This window comes from Xiphophorus maculatus, chromosome 8, assembly GCF_002775205.1.
Source record: "Xiphophorus maculatus strain JP 163 A chromosome 8, X_maculatus-5.0-male, whole genome shotgun sequence".
NCBI classification, from domain to species: Eukaryota; Metazoa; Chordata; class Actinopteri; order Cyprinodontiformes; family Poeciliidae; genus Xiphophorus; species Xiphophorus maculatus.
In genome coordinates, this window is record NC_036450.1 from 21419422 (window position 1) to 21425421 (window position 6000).

At 39.1% G+C, this 6000-nt stretch overlaps 1 protein-coding gene across 7 annotated transcripts in view; it reads right to left on the reverse strand.

Annotated features, from left to right (window-relative positions):
• Positions 1–5460, reverse strand: part of arhgef28 (Rho guanine nucleotide exchange factor 28) — a 49576-nt gene extending 44116 nt beyond the window's left edge. For 6 of the 7 annotated variants that reach the window (XM_023338182.1, XM_023338180.1, XM_023338183.1 and 3 more), the window contains exon 1: positions 5199–5460. The gene's annotated coding sequence lies outside the window, so the exon portion shown is untranslated. The remainder of the gene's footprint in view (positions 1–5198) is intronic. The other variant, XM_023338185.1, reaches the window with a different exon arrangement.
• Between the last annotated feature and the right edge of the window lie 540 nt (positions 5461–6000).

The following is a 6000-nucleotide window of genomic DNA, read 5'->3' on the forward strand; positions in this document are numbered from 1 at the left end:
GTTAACTCAGCATTATGGGGAATAAAAGAATATTTTAACACTAATATCCTAATTTGAGGCTTTTCTAATATCATGCAGCTCTTTTTATGATCTAAAGACTACCGTGTTCAAATTATAGATATTAGTTTAAAAAAAAGTCATTCTGACGTAAAAGTGAAGCACCTTTTAATTATTTTTTAAAACTTTAGTGAATGCATGAAGTTAACTTGAACCTGTGTAGCTGATGCTACCGTGGCTACACCGTCTACCTGCTCTGACATGGTGAAGCACAGCAGGAAACTAGAACTGCATCTTCTGCTCAGACGTAATCAGCCATGACATCATCCTCAACTGAGCTTTAGGCTGCAAACTAACACTTAACAGTTTGATCGTGGGGATAGACAGGTTAGCTTTGCGTCTTGTTTGTTTTTGCTTCTTCGCTCTCTATGCTAGGCTAATAATGATGAAGACAAAGTAACATTCTCCTGTTGCTGTCATGCTTATATATGTGTCTAGTTGCTTTGTGTTGTATAGTTATGAAGATTTGTTTTTTAAAGTAATTTCACAGCTGGCATTGTCTCCCAGACTCTCTTTTTCATTAGCTGTTGCAACACGCATTGTTTATTGGCAACTCTGTTGTTTATTTTTAAGAAGTTATGAGGAACAATTGCGAAATCTTACAAATGCTGCAGAGTACGTTGCTAAGTAACCAAAGAGTGAGTTAGTTAAGGCCACCCACCTCGCCTTTAGCGGCCGTGAGAGATCAGCTAAAGTCTTTCCTCAGCCTGTATCCCCCAGAATGCTGTGCAGTTGAGTGAAATTATTGAATATTCTGTCAGACTATCTATTATCTATTGACATTGATCACATGTCTGTATATACTTTAAATAAGACAAAACTAGACTGCAAGTAACTTTTCAACAAGATATAGGAGTTTGAGTCAAACTTTTCTTAAAATTGGTTCCAAAGTACTAGTTTCATTGACAGATTATTTCTAGTATTATGAGATGATTTTTCATCGGCTTTTTTTTTTTAAAAACCTTGTTACTTTATAATTTCAGATAAGTGAAATAATGAAATAATCTGCCAGTGGAACTTGTACATTTTCATCAATATTAAGGAATTATTGAACTAAAACAAGCAACTACTTTTTTGTTGAAAAGTTATTTATTAGTTTTGTCTTATTTTAAATGCACTAAGACAAAAATACTTCTCCATACATATTTTGGGAGTTGCGATTTCCTTTGAGTGTTTTTCTTTATGTGTCTAAAGCTGGAAGGACTGGGAAATAACCCCCTAGAGCACTTAGTTTGCATACTATAAAGTATCCAAAGCACATACAGCATTTTCAGGAGAAGATGCCACAGGCAAGGGTGTCTCTGATTTTAATACTATGTCAGTCAACAGGTGAGTCTACATTTCATATTGTAGTGTAAACATTGCCGCGGGTTGACAGGCTCTGCCCCATCAGGTCAACAAATGCGAACGCTTCGGTTCGCTCTCCTTTACAAAAGCTTTTTTTTAAAAATGGCATGACCCCAATGCACCGGTTCAAACAATGAAGAGCCGTCTGGCTCTGATCTGAGCCAACAATTACCGTGATGTCAGACGATCAGGTAACCAAACCAAGACAAAAAAATATTTTAAAAATCACCTTGGGAGGAGGATGAGTTGCAAAGACAAATCTTTGCGTTTGTCATTGTCCTGGCCCTGAGCTTATAGTGACTCAAAAACCTGAGCTGGCTAAGAGCCACGCTCCCCCAGAACCCAGCGTGGGAAAAGAGATTACAAGCGCCAGAAGATTGCACGCTGTCAAAAGGCATTCGGTGAGCGTCTTTGACAGCTAAGAATGCCATGTAAATGTTCTCAGATGTAAGTGAGTACGCCCTGCACTTTCTTGTCAGGTGAAGCGCGATTGGATTATGTAATTCCTTTCACACGGCAAGCTGCCACACTGCATGAAAAGAAGCAGCTTTAAACTAGCTCCCTGTTGCAATTATGCCTGCGCATTTTACACGCAAGGAGGAGACTAACACGGCGCTAATGAGCGCTAACATGATCATTAAGAAGAAATGATGCAAATGTATCAGGAGTTTCCTCCCGGTTAACTGTGATGCATTTGTCATATGCAATGTTGGAAACATTCACTTCAGAATGTAAACAACCAATGACAGATGCTATTTTAAAGATACTATCCTCTAATGTGTTTTTCTACCACTAGCAAATCTAGTTACCACACAAACACTGACGATGTTTGGATTTCTAATGTAGGATTTCACACAGGGCGTTTTAAATGATCCCACTTTAGAGGAAAACTGCAAACTCTGCTTAGTTTATAGTTTGGTCGATGACATCACACGTTGCACACAAACCGAGCTTGATCAGCTGGCAATGATGAAGACTGTGACAGATAAGTGACTCTTTGCAGATTTTGAGAGGAATCTGGGTTGCATTAGCGTTGTCGCCGATTGAGGACTTGGTGTCTGCGTCGCAGTTTGAATCGGGTGACTCCCAAGCCGAGATGAATACTGCTGCTGAAGCAAACTGCGACAAGTGCAGTTACAGTTTCCTATTTGAAGCATTCCCTATGATTGGTATTCCTGTGTATTTGAAATTCATAAACGCCGTTTTGAATTTCATGTGGCCTCATCGTCACTCTTACATGATCTGTCAGTACAAAGGAAATGCATGCATTTGGATCTCCTATTACTTGAGTTCATTGATTGTGAAGTATTAGACTTTTTTGTCTCATTTCTTTCCTGTGATGTTGACAAGAAAGATGGAGATGTCATAATGTGTCCTACAGGTACAAACTGCAAAAACACAACATCTTAAGTATTTTTGTCTAGTTTCTAGTGCAAATATCTCATTGCACTCCAAATAAGCTAGCATACAAATAACTTGTCAGAAATTTATGGAAGGGTTTTTTATTTTTATTTTTCAAGATAGATAAGTTTGTTTTGAGTAAGTAATTATTGAATGAGAACTTAAATGTCCATTTTTTTTAAAAAGTGCCTCTTGAGATGTTGCTGGTCTAATTGCATTCAAAGCAGAAAGAGCACAGATTGTTTTTGTCAAAGTCATTGTTTAAAACATTGATTATGGTGAAATCCAGAAATGTAAACTGGTACTTCATTACCCAGCTGGTTTTTATTGCCAGCGCACAACTAAAATACATACCAATGGATAATAGCTTTAAAACTGCTTTACAACTATGTAGCAAAACAAATAAAAAAAAAAACTGACCATAAACAGGTCAGTTCAAGAAACTATCCCTAAAATCTGATTGAATTTTACAGAAAAATACAGATCGAAGCGTCAAAACGTCTTCAAACAAAGAAGCCTGTGGAACATCATCAGCATCGAGGCTTATTCCTTTGGAACAATAACGCAACTTATGCTGAAAGCCACTCATGCAACCTCCCACATGCACAAGAACAAACAAATGATGTGTGAAGGACCACAACAAAGAATGGCTTGTGAAAGAAGCAACTCAAGCTCCGCTTCTTACCTGTGAACGCACCGGTCTAAACCAGGGCCGGCCCAAGCCTGCATGGGGCCCCAAGCAAAATTTAGTTTTTTCGGCCCTCTAGTTCTGCTAACAATGTGGACTGGCTGCAATCAGCAGCCCGATCATTAGGTCATTCACACACCTGCTATAAACTTATTGCATCTCTAGCAGTGCTGTTTACATTAAGTAGAATATAGGATACATTTATTGGCCAACTGTTGACCAGTTGATTTCTAGGCGCCGATTTCCTGAATTTTGATTAGCCGACAGTTACATGTGAAGCCCATCTTATCCCCTCATCTTATCTTCGTCAGCAAAGGTTTATAAATCAGCCTCTGTCCTCTTCTGCTCTACAGTGAGAGGTGTGACTGACAGACCAGGTCAGGTCTGAACGTTTACAGTTAACAATATTCACCCCACTGTTGCCAACTCACCGACTTTCTTGCTATATTTAGCAACATTTCAGACAAAAAAAAATTCATATCAGCCAAAATCAAAATCAGCAGGTCAGGCTTTTTAAAGATCGGTAAGCAGGGATCGGCCAGAAAACTGCAATCGGTGCAGCCCTGCACACATATTCATGACATTCTATGATTAAATTAATTTCTCTTAAGCGTAACTCCAATAGCTAAAAATGTAATTTATACCAGGTGAGTCTTTCTCCCCTGAGAATGTGGACCGGTACCGGTACTGATTCTGTGCCTTCAATGATTTTAACAGAAGTTTCACATAACTTAGAAGTTGATGTAAAAATATTGTTTGTTTTAGCTACAAAATGATTATGATCAGCAGCAAACAACATGTCCCCAACTACAGCATAGAGCAGCTCATTGATGTAGCAACTAAGTAGCCTGACGGAAAAATATTTTGCTAGACAATGTCAAACATTGAGAAGTTTTAATTATTGTTATCAAACTTTATCAAACACACAATTTTAAAGCCAAAAATACCTCAGAAATATACAGAGCCAAGCAGTAGAATCAATTCATATAAAGTTTAAACTCAGTTTCACACAAACACAAAGACCCCAGCGTAAATGTTTGGCTGTTGAACTGAACCGTTCCAGGTCACTATCAAGCTAATTTTCTATTAGCAGCTTTACAAATCTTTTACGTTACATTACCAAAGCACATTAAAGCAAACCTTTTTCTTGGCTTTTTTCTAGGTTTCCTCTTTCTTCTCTCCCTCCCCGAAGGATAAGTCCTCCTTTGACACATTGTTTTACTTACTTTACTTCTGACCGGAGCTTTGGACGTTTGGATGCGCTCTGCATGGCAGCTCATGTTGCCAGCGAAGCGTGCAGTACCTACCGTGGCCACCAGGGGCCCCCAAGAGGTTTTTTTAATCAATAAAATTCTAATTTCTATATATCAAATATATATTATTGTAAAAACAAATCACTTCATAGTGAAATTGCTTTTGATATTATAATGACATAGAAATTATTACTGAAAAAGAAAAAAAAAAATCAGCTCCACTGAGAGGGCCCCTTAGTGGCCGTGGGGCCCAAAGCGGCTGCTTAGTTTGCTTATGCCTTGGGCCGGTCCTCGTCTAAACAGATCAATTAAACAAACGCACGCGAGCTAGTTCATTAATATTAAGGCAGCACGAGAAGAAAAAAAAGCGAAGCCATCCAAAAAGCTGTTTAAAGCACCGTTTTGTTTGTTTGTTTTTTCCCCTGGATGAGAATGACTCAGTCTGCCATTACCTGCCGTCGTCTCCTCTGTCGTCTGTCGCGGAACTTTCTGTTAATTCAGTCTCGCTTCGGCTCTCCGTACATTCCCGCGACTCTCACGCCCTCATTCCGCACCAGTTGCTTCGGTTTCATCCGCGTTTTCTTTTCTTCCTTTTTGTACTGGGGGGGAACAACTCAAGTCAGCACGAGGAGTTAATGTCCACAGGTGTCGCCATGCTGGGTTTACTGCTCCCAGGCTGCTCTGCTGTGGTCCGGCCCCCTACCTCTCTCTCCGTCAGCCACCGGCTGCAGCTGGAGGACAGAGGAGAGAGACAGGACGAGTCCCACGGCCCCCTCACATGACGTCTATTATTCATTTGCTTGCTACGTCTGGTGTTAAATAAAGCAATCTTGGGGATTGTATTAACATTTTTAGGCAGTAAATAGTCAAATATTATGTTTAGTATATCAGGCATAACCACTGTAGTTTTGCTACACCATACTTTCAATTGCATGCAATTTAAATTGAACCTAGTGGTCACACAATGCTACCGAGTTTACTTTATTGTTCAATTTGGTTAAAAAAAAAAAAGAAAGTCTAAGGAAACCCAACAGAAGCGGAATGCATCAACTCGCTGACTTCCTGCATTGTCATGGTTTCTCTGATGGATGGATAAGATTATCTTACTTCTTCATGCTTATTTTTATTCGGTTCTTTAAAACACCTAAATTTGCACATAACTTCATATTTCTGTCTGTCCGCTTACTCAACTCTCTGCTAATTAAATCAGATAATTATTAAACAGTTTTAAATAGACTTTTTTTTTTTACCACT